The sequence below is a fragment of the Microchirus variegatus genome, assembly GCF_963457635.1.
Source record: "Microchirus variegatus genome assembly, chromosome: 13".
NCBI classification, from domain to species: Eukaryota; Metazoa; Chordata; class Actinopteri; order Pleuronectiformes; family Soleidae; genus Microchirus; species Microchirus variegatus.
The window spans coordinates 932,133-947,557 of NC_139814.1; the positions used below are offsets into that span (position 1 = coordinate 932,133).

A 15,425-nucleotide genomic window follows, 5' to 3' on the forward strand; every position below is an offset into this window, starting at 1 on the left:
TTTATGGACCAACCGATAAATCGATTAATCGAGAAAATAATCGTCAGATTAATCGATTACGAAAATTATCGTTAGTTGCAGCTCTACTACTGATCAATCTTTTTTTTTTTTCAGAATCCTTGGCATAAGGATTGGCATGTGAGGTTGCTGCCAACCCATGTGTCCAAGGCCTCAGTGTGGCGTCTATACATGAGGTCGGCTAAGGCTCTTGATAGTAAAGGCCGACTGGCAGACACATCTGAGTCCCTACTTTCGAAAGCTCCCACAGATCAAGAGTTATCAGCACTTTAGGTATTTATATTCAAAATTCTGCATTTTATGAATCAAAAAATCACGAATGGACATAATAGTGTTCCATGTGAACAGTGAGCCATGTTTTAAATATCCTGTTGTGTGCTTCTATTCTGTCACAGCTTTGATGCCAACAGACCAGGTGTGGTGCTTGCTCAAACTCACAGTGATGCAGAGCCTATCGAGTTTCAGCTACTGCGCAACCCAGGAGTTCTGCCCCCTGTTGACAGTCTTCCCGTCCTGGCCCCACCTGGACTGACCATGGACAGGCAGACGTATCTTTTTGATAAAATCCGGCCTTTCTGTTCTGATGAGTCAAAAGACTTCACATGCCCAGCACCAAAGGTTACAGCACAGAAGAGTAAGCAGAAGAGGGTGCGCTTGTGATGTCATCATTTAGCCTGCATATCAACTGTGATGGACAGAGTGGGTACAGCCACATTGTGGGGGAGGAACTGGTATTGAAGATGATAATATAGTCCATGGTCTGGAAAATATTGAACTCTCCTTCACACACTTAGATATATTTTATTTGATATTTGAAGTATGTATCTATCTTTCACCTTTCTTGTTTCTCATTTTTATTCAAGTGCTTTTTGTAACAGAAGAATTTCCCTCTGGGGATCAATAAAGTAAATTCTGATTCTTATCAGTCCACTGAAGTACTTAAGGCAAATAACACTACATTGACATGAACTACATTCATTCCTTTTTTTTTTCAAACTGCTACACTGTTACTGTCCTGTGGGCTAACAGACATCAGATGTCACTGACGGCTAGACTGGGTGGGGGGTTGTGACCATGTTAATGTGATGCAAATGAGCAGCTATTGGCCTGGCTCCTCAAGAAGGTCGAAATCTTTCAGGCTGAATTTCTCCCTAACACTGCATGAAAACCCAGATTATCGGCGCCGCTCAAGCCATATAACTGCTCCGAACGCCCGTGATTCTCAGCCATCATCAGCCGTCCTCCGCGACGTTAGCCTGTTCCCCATAACGCCCGATCATTGCTGGTAACGAACGGGGGGAGTGGAGTGCGGGGGCAGCCCGCTCGCGAACCCCCGCTAGGTGCTAATGGCTCTAATTAGCATATCAATGTAGCGATCGTCAGGCCTGCTCTGACTGACACAAACAACCATTGGATGAACGCACACACAGTTCCACAGTAAAATCCTCTGTGATTGGACAGCAAACCCCTCACTCATTGGTCACTTTTGGAACACATGGTCATTTGCCCCTCCCATTTTTAATAATGATTATAATAATATAGATATTAATAATATTATTAATGATACTACTACTAATTATTCTTATTGCTATTATTATTTAGTGATAACTCCACATCACAATAGAGAATAAGAAACATAAGAAAGTACATATAGAAAGTGAAGCTTTATTTCAAAAAACAACAACAAAAAATAAATAAATAACAAACATGCTTCATGAAAAAATCTCTTTTGGCTGCTTCAGGGTCAGAAGTTGGAGCAGGTCTTGCAGAGAGTGCCCCATTATGCAGCCTTCTGTGGTGGGTTGTTCAGTACTCTGGGTCCCTCTCCAGCCTCTCTTGTTGAAGGATGGAGGCTGCATATCCACCCAGCTTCTCCATCAGCTGAGCCATCAAATCAAATCACATTTTATTTTAATTTTTAATTTTAATTTAAAGCCCACAATTACAAAACACAGTTTGTCCTCCATCCTCCTCATCAGACATCAGGTCAATTGTGATGCCCCTGTAGAAGTCCATCTCATCCTTGGTTAAAACAGCCCTCCTCGCTTCCAGCAGCTGGAAACACAAGTAGTACAATTAGTGCTGCTCTATGTGTGTATATATACACACACACGTATATATGTATGCGTTTGTCTAATTAACCAGTTAGTTTAGTAAAATGTCACACTTAGTACTGAGTATTAAGGTCAAGAAAAAACATTTTTAAATCATGCACCGATTTCAATCGTACCCTCTTTCTTCTCTGTCTGCTCCGGGCTGCACCTCTCACTGCTCCTGATTGGGCCTCAAGGTCTGGCTGACTTTATCTGTTCATATGTAAGTTCTTCTGGAGTGTCTCATAGTGTCTTACATGCCGCTGACAAAAAGAGAGGCAACAGGCATTAATATATATATATATATATATATATATTTAAAAAAACACCACAAACAAGACAATTTTTTAGATTAAAGTTACTTACATATAAAGACTCCAGAGTCTACTCCACACACATCCGGCCTTGCAGAGAGAGTTTCCACTAAATGTAGTCACAGCAGAATTGTGGGGCGAGTCAAGCTGAGTCTGTCCGCAAATAAAAAATACAGTCAGGTCAGATACATTGACTTATACTCCTACATAAACTGTCATGTTTTTTTCCTTAAAATCTTACCCTTGTATGGAGTCATAGCGCCTGTCGTTTCCCTCTGAGTTACGAAAACGAGTGAAACATTTACTGCAACTTTGGGATTGTGCACCCCTCTTTTCCTCTTCAAATCAGAACAGCCATGGTTTGCTCTGGATCCACAGCTGCTTCCTCCAGAGACACCAGTCTGTCCTCCATGGACGCCATTTTGGTGTCTGGGCCCTATAGAGTAGATACATGTGTGAACATTTTATGCTCTTCAGTATTTGGATTCTACAAAATTACAATTCTACTTACTTTTGCTGTTCACGTGTTCTTTCAAGGTCCCAATTGACAACTGAGTGGCACAGTTTTAGCGTCTGTTTGAGTGTCTGTGTGGATAAAATGACCCTGGAATGGAAAATAGTAAAGATTAAAATAATATTACGGCTCATACAAAAAAGACTGGCATTACTTTACTTGAATCTTCGTCATATTTACAATAAGTTGTTCTCTACTCGAACATAATACGAGTCTTTAGCTTTAGCTGCATATCTCAAGTGTTTCAACATATGTAGGATAATAAACGCACATTTCCTTACGTTATGTTTACTGGTGTGAGAAACACTCGCAAATGAAACACGGGCTAACACGTGTAGCTTAGCACTTAGCCGCCTATCGCTAATGCTACACGACAGAACATATACACAAAGACAGTTTAATTGTTGGAAATACTTACAACTTGAGCTGCAGGTAATCCACCACGTAATGTCGACACTGTTCCTTCGTTTAGATGAAGTTGTGTGCTAAGTCCAGCATGGTACTGCCCGAAGTTTGAATAACAATTCTCTGTGAAGAGCGGTTAGCACACACGCGGAGTGTTTTGGGAATGTAGCAGCGGCATTCCCATCAAAAATAAAAGATATCCACTCCCTTTTTCTGTCCTCGTCGACAGGAAGAATGTGGAGTGTCTGGTGTTGGTTATTACAACCTAATACAGAGCAAATACTCGCGGATTTATTAGAAACATGTTCTCAATCGATAAACTCAGAAGCTTCAACGACGGTTCATATTTACATCCATGAGACAGACACGCTGCTGTTTCTTCTTCTACCACTTATATCCATCTATAGGTGCACTACCGCCCACTAGGTGCATTACCACCCCTATGACAGACAATTTGACCCTCTATCTGAACCAAGACCAGCTGTTATAAAGCAGTTTTTAGTTGTTAATGTCATGTCCAAAACCACTGCATTCAAACATGTCCTTTCTAAAGTTTCTTGGCTTCATCTCCATCCACACAGACATTTTAATGACAGCCTGTAGAATTTTGGAGTTTGCAGGGACCAGACACATCACACCCAGGATGGTTTCTCCCTGTAGAACACATTGCTGGAAGATGTGTTGTAAACACATCCACTGTGCACTTAAGGTGTCCACAAGGTGACAGTAGTCATACCACTCTGCACACTGGCTGAAATTTAGAACAACTCAGTTCAAGTCTTGTGGCACTTTCTCTGAAACTGCTGAAGTGTAAAAAAAATAAAAAAAATTCATATGTAGAACCTTCTCTTATTTTTGGGGGCAGTTTATATAGATATTTTTATACAATATAAAACATGTAAACTGTTTTAAACTGTCAGGCACCTTTATAGATTTTTATTAAAGTTATTGTCTTATGTTTTCTCATCATTCATAGTAAAGTTACCATGAACAGCTGGGAATCTACACACAATGTTGATACATGGCAAGACTAAGTTTAAAGGTGTGGTGGTATAATCCAATTTTTAACCACATAATACAATTAAATAATACTCCAATTGTTCAAAGAAATAATGGCTCTTCAAAATGTAAACTTAAATTCCTTCTACAGGGAAACTATTGAGCAAAACTCAATGGCTCCTGAGACAGTATCTATTCCATGGAGACACACACTCCTGATTTGCATTTGAACAGATCACAACATGGTCATTTACATATGAAAACCTTACCCGCTCCTAGGAGCTGGGGGGGTGACTTTCTCACCTAGACTGCAAGTTTACGGCAATTCCTGGCAGTTATCGGCAACTGACTGAAACACCCAGTTGACTGGGAGTTTCACGGCAATTCTCAGGGACGATAACTGCCGAAAATCCCACTTTTCATGCAGTGTGAAGCAGTTTGAGGAGTGCCTACATTCAAATGGCCACATCTTCTTCAAAAATGATCAGATGGACATGTGTTTGACATTGTTGGGAAGCTTAGAAATCACACTTTCGGGAATCTGTAAATAATTCCAAATGTCCCAAAGTAGACTTGTGAACGCTTTTGCCATGGCTGGACACAAATGAAACTGCCACATCTGTGGATGTGGGGAGACGGGACACATTGTGAAAATGTAAGTTCACAAGCTGATTCTGATCGGGTGGAGCATGGTTGTGGGGCTCAGCCTGATCAAGGTGAAGGTGTTAGTCCAGTAAATTTGTGGGGAGAATATTTCTATAAGGGGGAACTTTTGAAAATGCGACGCCCAAAATGCAAGATTCTAATTTGCTCTTCTGGGGATGTATGTTGGTGGTTCATGATTGAATTTTAAATTCTTATTATGCTACTGTTCTACAATCAAAGGTGAATATTTATTGGTTAAGGAAAATGGTAAGTTAGCGATGAAGACTATCAATCAATTGAAAGAAGTCTTAACTACTAGTGCAATATGTATTTTGTTCCCCTAAAAATAAAGTAAGATGATGTGATGATAAATTGGAATTACGTTCAATGTGAGTTGTCGTTGATTAATCTCATTTAGGATTTCCACTTTTGAAATCTGTTTCTAGGGGGGTAATAATGGAAATACATTTTGGAACAATTAAATACATTTAATGGAAATGAGAAGTTATGCATTTAACATCAGGAAATACAGGAAGATCAATTGTAATTGAAAGTTGTGCAGGAAATAATGTAATACATTTGTAATCATTTGTAAAGTAGTTTAAAGGGACACTGTGTAGTATTTATGGGTTTATATAACCCAAAATCCACTCTTTTATACATATTATGTGCTCCTGTATTGTCTAGTCGTTGTATAATATATTTTTTTTTCATAGTGTTTCAAAAAGTCATGTAAAATAACGGTTGCATTGCCACTGTTAGCAGCGAGACGCCATGTTTCTACCGGAGCCTGTAAGGACAAACGCGAGAGAACAAATCAAGCGTCGCTTTACTTGTAGCGGAAGTCCCGCCTCCACTCTCTCCGATTCGTCTGCTACGGCCGTGGTAGCTCGCCCGCTCCCTCGCCTCACGAACCTCATCTGCTGACACGGAAAAAGACAACAAAGACGACATTTGACCGGCTGAGGATACCGTAGCGCTCAGGGAAGGGAGGGGGTGAGCAGAGGAGCAGTTCTTTGTTGTAAATTTCCGCCTCTCCTCTAGATGGCACTATAAAATACTTACTTCACCTTTAATACTCCTCTAAGAATCTTATTCCCAGATCGACAGAATAAATATTTAGTTAATTCATTCATTGGATTGAAATAGCAAGATCGGACAACCTTGAGGCAGAAACAGTTGAGGAAAACTGTTATTGGAATTTGAAAAATGATTTGAATTGAATATTATTTACACTAAATGTAATCTCCGAGCTGGGGATTAGGTAATTTGGATGCTCTAAATTGACCGTAGATGTGAGTGTGCGAGTGAGTGGTTGTTTATCATTATTCAGAGTCAAGGTTTGGTTTAGAGAATTATCCATCCATCCATCCATTATCTACCGATTTATCCTCCACCAGAGAGTCACGGGGGGTGCTGTGCCTATCTCAGCTGACATAGGGTGATAGGCAGGGTACACCCTGGACAGTTCGCCAGTCCATCACAGGGCCACATATAGAGACAAACAACCATTCACTCTCACTCTCACACCTACGGTCAATTTAGAGTGACCAATTCACCTAATCCCCATATCGCATGTTTTTGGACTGTGGGAGGAAGCCGGAGAATCCGGAGAAAACCCACACACACACACAGGGAGAACATGCAAACTCCTTGCAGAAAGGCCCTTGTTCCGAAATTGTTCCAAACGGGGCTCGAACCCAGGAACCCGGGTCTTCTGGCTAGAGTGGCAAGAGTGGGCAAGAGTGCTAACCACTACACCAACTGTGGGCCCGACAAAGACAAATGACAAATTAAATATTTACTACCACTACACTTAACTGAATATATGTTTGGCTGCATACAATTATGAATCACTGCATGTTAATTAACACCAGTACTAACGCTGAATGAAATGCAGGTGGACCTATGATAATACACCTGCTGAGAGGACCCATAAGGACCCACTGTTTGAGCAACTTTATTTAAAATTGTTCACATACTATATGTAAGATCGGTGTGTATATAGCAAGCTGAAGCTGATATGATATTCATTGCATTGTCTTTATCAAATAACCCACATTAGTTGACTGCTCTCCATAGGCTTGTCCATAGGTTCTTTTTTTATTTTTTTTATTTAACCTTTATTTAACCAGAAAAAAGACCCATTGAGATCAAGATCTCTTTCACAAGGGTGACCTGGCCAAGAAAGGCAGCAGCACACATCAAAAGTTAAATAAGAAGCAGGAAAGGCAACATTTACAAAACAAAACATTGAAATATAAAATTGCAACTAGATAAACATAAAGTGCAGGAGTTGTGATCACAGTAACGATTTAAGAACATAGACACTGTTCAAAGGATTTCTGTTGTCTGTCTTTTAAGATGGAGCGAAAAGCCCCTAATGAAATAAAAGCCGGCATTTTAAGTTCAGTTTGGAGAGTATTCCAAGCAGCAGGGGCAGAGAAACTGAAAGCTTTTTTCCCCATCTCGGTCCGAACACGTGGAGCAGACAAGTGCAAAATGTCATTTGAACGCAAGGCATAGTGGCTTCTGGTTCTCTGAAGAAAAGTGCTTAAATAAGCAGGGACCAAGCCAAGAAGAGCCTTATAGACCAGAGTCATCCAGTGTGTATAGCGTCTTACAGACAGGGAAGACATGGAAGCATTTGCATACAGTTCACAGTGATGGGTGAGGCGACTACAGCCAGTGATGAACCTCAGAGCACAATGATAGACTGGTGTCAAAGACTGTAGACAGCTGTTAGAGGCACACATGTACACAACATCGCCATAATCAAGTAGTGGTAAGAACGTGGCAGATATCAGGAGCTTCCTGGATCTGAGGGAGAAACAAGACTTGTTTCTATAAAAGAAGCCGAGCTTGACCCTTAATTTAGAAACCAGGGCCCGTATTTATCAAGCATCTTAGAATTACTCCTAAGAACCCTGCTAAGAGTAGACTTATGAGTAAAAAAATTCTTCGCTGAAAGCTGCACTTAAAAGTTAGTTATCAAGCGTCTTACTCACACTTTCAGCGAAGTGTAGGACTGAATCTTAAGTGTCACTCTCAGAGCTGAATTACGACAGTACTATGTGCCGTAAACTGAATTTTAGGTGACGTCACTTCCGTGTCCATAGAAATGACCAATCACGAAAGGGAATCCCTTGTCTAAGAATAAAGAAATATCGCCGATTCCGTGGGTGCGAGATTGTTGAGCACTCACATGTGCCAGCCTACGCTTGTCATTGATTTATTAATGACCACTAACTATCAACGGGTTGCATTGTAATGTCAGAAAACCTATCTGCGGTCCACAATGGACCAAGACTGAACCACCACAAGACATTGTAAAAGAATAACAACCTGGAAATAATAGCGCACCAGTTTATAAGACGCACCGCTACCAGAGGAAACATATTCGTCACCAAGAATTAAAAAGAATGGTGAGTGACAAAACAACAAATTAAATATTTGTTATAGGATGTGTCAGAATGGTTTTGAATTGTGGATTTGGTCCATGATTTGCGTTTATTTGAGCCTTTTTGCTGTAGTTTTGGTGGTAATGATGATTTCTTTCCGTGTGTGTAGTTAGTAACACTTTCGATTTAACCTACATTTGTCTCATTAAAGACAGTTATGATCATTGACAGTATAATCAGGTTTTTATTAATTAATGAGTGAAGTTGCTGTGAGTCAGTAGGCTGTTATTACCTAAAAACTTATAGGTGGTTACGGTAGCTACACTGTTTAATCCAGGCTGTGGTGTTGGGTTGTCGATTTTTCTTTTTTCTTCTTCAGTCGTTTGCGTTAGGGTTGCATAATTGAGATTAAAATCCTCTTATGCATCACCAGTGTGTAGACTGTGTTTGTGAAAGAGATCGTGTCCGTGTGCGTGCGTACGTGCGTGCGTTCATTGCGGCCGCTGCTGTTAATTGATCTAATGTGTTTTACTATGAGACGAATGTGCGTGTCAAAATAGCAACAATCATGCAAGTACGATGATGAGCACCCATCAGCAAAAACATAAATCGGTGCCCCTGACATTTGATCAGCTGCTCGTCATCAAACAAAGCCAGGACATCCTTCTCACCTCAGTGCCATCCCCTGCTGGCAACTCCTAACCACTTAAGACACCTCTGGAGGTCTCTTAAATATCTGGGAGAGTAGGAGTGATTCTTAGACTTAGGAAAGTAGATGAATAGTATTTATTCTTAAGTTTGAGAGTAGGACTAAATTTCACAAATTCTCAGGACTTAAGTGTAAAACGGCACTCTAAGACGCTTGATAAATACGGCCCCAGATTTCTAACATGCTCTTTGAAAGATAGCTCCCCATCAATAACAAATCCCAGATACTTATAACTGGTCACCAGCTCAAGAGCTCTGCCATGGGAAGTTGTTATTGAGGGGCTTTTTTCCATGGGAACAGATGAGTTTGAAAAAAGCATTATTTTGGATTTTTCAGCATTTAAGACCAGTTTCAATTTCTCCAGATTAGTCTGCACTGTATCAAAGGCTAATTGCAGAAATGTGAATGCTTGTGCAATTGAATGTGAAAAGCAGTAAATGACAGTATCATCAGCATAAAAATGGTACGAGGCATTAGACAAGTTTGCACACAGATCGTTAATGTAAATTGTAAACAAAATGGGTCCAAGGACTGAGCCTTGAGGTACACCTTTTGTGACCTCAAGAAAGGTGGAACTAGCTCCAGCCATCTGAACACATTGTGTCCTATTTGCCAAATAATCTTTAAACCAAGTAGTAGCTTGTGTGGAGATGCCATTTTTTATGAGAATATCTAGCAAGATATTATGATCCACAGTGTCAAATGCCTTGGACAGGTCAATGAACAGGGCAACACAAAACTTTTTTGAGTCCAATGCCTCAAACATATCATTTAAAACTTTTAGAGTAGCCGTGGCAGTGCTGTGTTGCTTCCTAAAACCCGACTGAAGAGAGTTTAGAATGTTGTTGGATTCCAAAAATTCCTTCAATTGCTCGCAAACCAATTTTTCAAAAACTTTCGCCAGAATACATAATTTGGAAATAGGTCTATAATTGTTCGCGTTTGAGGGTTCGCCTCCTTTAAGCAATGGGAGGACAAATGCAGATTTCCAAATTTCAGGAAGTTTGTTTCTGCTGAGGCTTAAGTTAAAAATACAAGACAGAGGCTCAGCAATTAAATCAGCAGCCAGCTTCAGAAAAAATGGATCTAAACTATCAGGACCAGCTGATTTTTTGGAGTCCAATTTTTTCAATGCACTACAGACCTCAGAAATAGACACGTTTTCAAAATTAAAAGCGCAATCAACAGGGGGACGGCTTACTACAGTATGATTGTTATTTAAAACAGTGTTTTTAAAATCACAATTTAAAGAATCAAAGAAGTGCCCTGCTCTGATAAAATGTTCATTAAAATAATTTAGCATGGCACATCTATCAGTCAGGTGTACAGAGTCTTTGACCAAAAAAGGTGGGAGCTCATTAGAAGACACTACACCAGAAACACCTCTCACAACATTCCAAAATTTCTTGGGATCATTCAGGTTTTTTGTAGTTTCTGATATATAAAATTCAGATTTTGGCATGATCTCTTTCTTTGAGGATGTTTCCAATATCAGTGGAAAACCAGGGATTATTTCGCCCCTTAATCCTGAATTTTCTTAATGGATCATGTTTATTTATCAGCTTTAAGAATTCGGAGTGAAAAAAACTCCATGCCAACTCAACATCCTCAAAGAGGGAGATTCGTTTCCACTGAACAATAGACAGATCATGCAAAAAAGCCTGCTCATGAAAATGTTTAATATCTCTTTTGAGTAAAATTCGAGGTTTAGTTTTGGAGAGTTTGGCATTTCTGACCACTGCAATGGCACAATGGTCACTCAGATCGTTCCCAAAAACACCGACATCAGTATATTTGTGGGGGGCATTTGTTATTATTAGATCAAGGAGCGACGATCTAGAGGGGCATTTAACGTTAGGCCGAGTTGGGCTATCTATTAATTGACTTAGATTTATTGAGTCACATATAGATTTCAGGCCGTCTGAGGCTGAGGACAACCAATCAAGGTTTAGGTCCCCTGCTAAGATAAACTCACCAGAGTTTAACCCTGAGACACAGTTATTAAGGGAATTTAGAGCCTCACTGCAGGCTGAGGGGGGTCTATAACAGCCTATGACTGTAAGGGACTGTCCTTGTTTAAACTGAAGCTTTAATGCCAGAAATTCAAACTGTTTGCTAATAGATACAGAGGAGAGGAGAGTAGCATGAAACTTGTTTTTGATAAAAATGGCTACACCTCCACCTTTCCTGGGGCGATCACAGCTAAAAACATTGTAACCATTAATAGAAATATCCTGATCTGAGACTGATTTACCCAACCAGGTTTCAGACAACACAAGAATATCGGTTTCAGTTGTCTGTACCCAAATCCTAACTGTATCCATTTAAGGGAGCAAACTCCGGACATTCAGATGTAAGATGCCAAGGCCTGATCTGGCTCTAAAATCATTAGGAGTACTAATATTTTTCTGGAAGGGGCCAGGGTTAGGCTGAACATTGCCTGATAATAAAAAGAAGTAGAAGGATAAAACATTTTCGTTTTACATTAGAATTTGACACCTTGTCATCAGTATTTGGGTCTACCAGGTCAATAAGTGAAATTTCTGTGTGTATGAAACTGCCCTGTAAGACAGATAAACACATCAAACGAAGAACATGTACATACATTTGTCCTGGCGTATAGTAGGACAGCAACGGATGCAGGGCCAGTTTATCAACAGCTGATGACCAGGTGCATGTTGCTGACCTGGAAAGACCCGAAGGTGGACAGGGGGCGTGTCTGCGCACCCCGCCACCACAGCTCGACAACACAGACCCACGGGAAATGAACGAAAACATAACAAACAGTGCGAAAATGAGCTTCATCGTTACTGACTCCAGATGTATTGATAAGAGAAGGGGAGGAAAACAAAGCGACAGCAACAATAAGACATCTTGGAACGCGACAACCGGCTTTGTTTCGGTGGCCAACAGGCTCTGGCAATTTGCTGGAGAAGGGTCTAACTCCGGGCCGGAGTCACCACGCCATCCCTCCCCTTACCATTACGGGCACTCCCCTTACACGCGGGCACGCCTCCTCAACACTGATTGGGTGAGAGATCACGCCTGACGTGATGACGTTGACGTATTTGAAGAAGGACGAGAAGCGAGAAGTTAGAAAGAGAGGAAAGCTGCAGAACAACACAAGTTCTAAAAATGACGGAAGGAAAGGTAAGAATGGTTTAATACACAGTTTGATATTGAACACTTTATTTATTGTCTTTATTTATACATTATAGATTAAGTCAATTAAGTTTAGTTTGCTAACCAGTTGTGACTCGTGTCTACATGTTATAACTGTAGCGACTGTATCAGTAAGCAAGAGAAGCAATTTTTTTTTCTAGTTTTAATGATTTCTTAAATGCCTTTACTCATACAGGTTATAACATTGACAAAGTGAGTCACATTTTCCACTAAGAAACGTTTACGATAAACTACATGCTCTTTATTTAGTTTTATCTAGTAATTTTTTTAAATCTTTAAATGACTGAATTTGCACACAGCTTTGCTAATTTGAAAACGTGACCTCAGTTCTACAATTGTAAAGATGAAACATTTTATAATGAAGAATATATTTCACGTTTAGAGATAAAAAGTTCTGTTGAATCACAGTCAACAGTTACATTTATTTCATTTCAGTTAGCCTACATATATTTTAGGACAGGTAAAGTCTTATAGGCAAATGTAATCCAGTTAATTTCTACTGGATTGTCGATGAAACATGTTCCCTATTAAAAATACAAAAGAAATGTAATTAAATATTAAATATTAAAATTCTCTTACAGAGCAACATGACCTTTCCTGTTGGAGTAGGCCCTGAGCTGAGGCAATGTGACTCAGACACTTTTCAGTGTCCGATTTGCCATTTGAAGATTTGCAACATTTGCATATGACACATGCTGGCACAATTCTGATTGTGATGATGATCGTCTACAGGTGCCATCGGATGCAGATGACCATATATACAGCAAGATGCCGTACATCTTTCCTGCAAAAGACTTGGTTAGTCTAAGCATTTCTTTCATACATCAGTAAACACACAGATGTGTTCTGTCTCATTCAAACTTATCTGTGTATCCATTTAGGGCATTGATGTTACGATGGTCAGCTCCGATGATGCATCCACAAAGAGTCTTGTGGTACGTAAGGAAGTGCAAATAATCAGGGAAAGAAATTGTCTTATTCAAAGTACTTGAATATATACAGTGTTGCATATTTATGCATTGTATAATTTCATTTTAGGAAAGGGCCCAACAGGCAAAAAAGAAACGGCGTGAGTCCAGTTGCCTGTTAGTTCAAGTGATAACTGAGGATCAAGGCATGCTGCAACACCTTCAAGTGAGTTTGTCAAAAAGCATTTTGTGTGGGATTTATTTATTTATTGTATTTATATATGAATACCCAAAATCTAAAAACCTATAATTTATTTATAGAAAATCATCAGCGGCAGCACAGTGTCTCCCTGGGCCAAGAAGGAGGACAGGGTCGTCATTCTTTTTGAAGAAGACGACCAAGTGGACAAGGTGATGAGCTTCTTGTCTGGAGTACTTGAAAGTACAAAGACAGACAAGAAGTACGCTGATCCAGTGGCTTTCATCATGGATGTACTTTTGCCAGAGGTGAGATATCAGACACTGATTCAAAGACTACATATTTTATATAACTGCATATGTCTCCTTTTAACACATGGTCACTGTCCAACACAATCTTAATCTTCGCCCTGGCAGTTGTACGCTCCATTTCCCTGGACAAAGCCACTGAGATGTACAAATGTGGAAATAAGTTTGACTCGAGGTAAGTCAGATAGTTTATAAAACTGTTAAACCAACTTTCACAGCAGTGTATATTCCCAAATGTATGTGAGTGTCATTAATGACTTCATCATTTTGTTGTATCATTTTGTCTTATCAGTGAGATAACGCTGCTCAGTGAACAGCTTCAGAGCCACCTGTCGGATGAAGCAAGGCTCAAACTCAAAAGCCTCTTGGCCAGATTCCAGAGAGCTTTAGAGAGTGAAGACTTTCTTCAGCGACTGTGATTCGAGTCAAACTGTTTTCCATCCATCTGTCCATTACCTACCACTTTGTCCTCCACTGAAGGGTCACGGGGGGTGCTGTGCCTATCTCAGCTGACATAGGGTGATAGGCAGGGTCACACCCTGAACAGTTCACCAGTCCATCACAGTGACACATATAGAGACAAACAACCGTTCACTCACACTCACACACCTACGGCCAAATCACCTAATCCCCAAATCTGCATGTTTTTGGACTGTGGGAGGAAGCCGGAGAACCTGGAGAAAACCCACGCACACACGGGAAGAACATGCCAACTCCATGCAGAAAGGCCCTTGTTCCAGCAGGGGCTCTTTGTCAAAAGTGTAAAAAGTTTATTTTGTGTTACACGATTAAAAATAATATATCATTAATTTCTTGTATTCATTACATGGATTTGAAAGTTATACAACTTTCTGTGCAGAATCAAGTGTTTCAGAGCTTTTGGACGACTTCATTCGTCTGTGACAGAGAGTAAAAACAAACAATGTGTGCGTGCGGCCATCTTGGATTGACGAGTTTGATAACATGTAAACGCTGGTTTACTTTCAGATGATGGCGGTAGTTCAGCGCGAGACAAGGAAGTTGAGTGACTGATGCTGCCTGTGAAACCTGTGTACCTGAATGGGGTCCAAAGGAAGTGGAATGAGCCAATGAGAGAAGGAGTCTGTACTGTGATGAGATCATCATCAGCAGTCCAAGAAGCACAGCATTGTGTCAACTGACGCCAGAACACAGACGTGTACGACAAGATCCGGGGCAGTATTGGGTTTGAGAGTAAGGAAAATGTCAGGAAAATCTTGTGGTGCAAGGGAGTAACAGCTCAAACAGCAGCAAAAATGGACTGTGGGCCCTGAACACGACAGTAACAGGATTCACATTCAACATACTCTGGACATTGCATTATATTACATCGCATTAAGCGGCAATGCTACTGACGTTTTAACATTCAAATGACACTAGTGTTGTGTCGGTCAGGAGTGATTAGTTCGAAAGTACGAATCATTTGAGTGAACAAAACGACTGGGATCACTTCATGAACTGATTTGTGTCTTTCTTAGTTCAGTTGAGCTCAGCAGCGATCGTGGCGGCCGGGAGTTCCGCGTTCTGTGAATCACTCGTGAAGTCGTTTGCCGATGCCGTCACTCACTCGTGAATCTTCGCGAATGAACTGAGAGCTGGTGAACTGTCGCTGTGGACGTGAATCTCGCAAAAGAACTGACACACAGAGAGCTAATGTACTATGGCACGAACTGACACACAGAGAGCTGGTGTACTGTCGCTGAGTACGTGA

General features: G+C 40.5%; 1 long non-coding RNA gene across 1 annotated transcript; it reads right to left on the reverse strand.

The window, feature by feature from the left end:
- Positions 1-1,952: 1,952 nt before the first annotated feature.
- LOC310936218 lies at positions 1,953-2,777 on the reverse strand. The gene is made up of 3 exons (XR_014593000.1): positions 2,667-2,777; positions 2,249-2,374; positions 1,953-2,073 (listed from the first exon to the last, which is right to left on the reverse strand). It is a non-coding gene; the product is annotated as an uncharacterized lncRNA (long non-coding RNA).
- Positions 2,778-15,425: the final 12,648 nt, after the last annotated feature.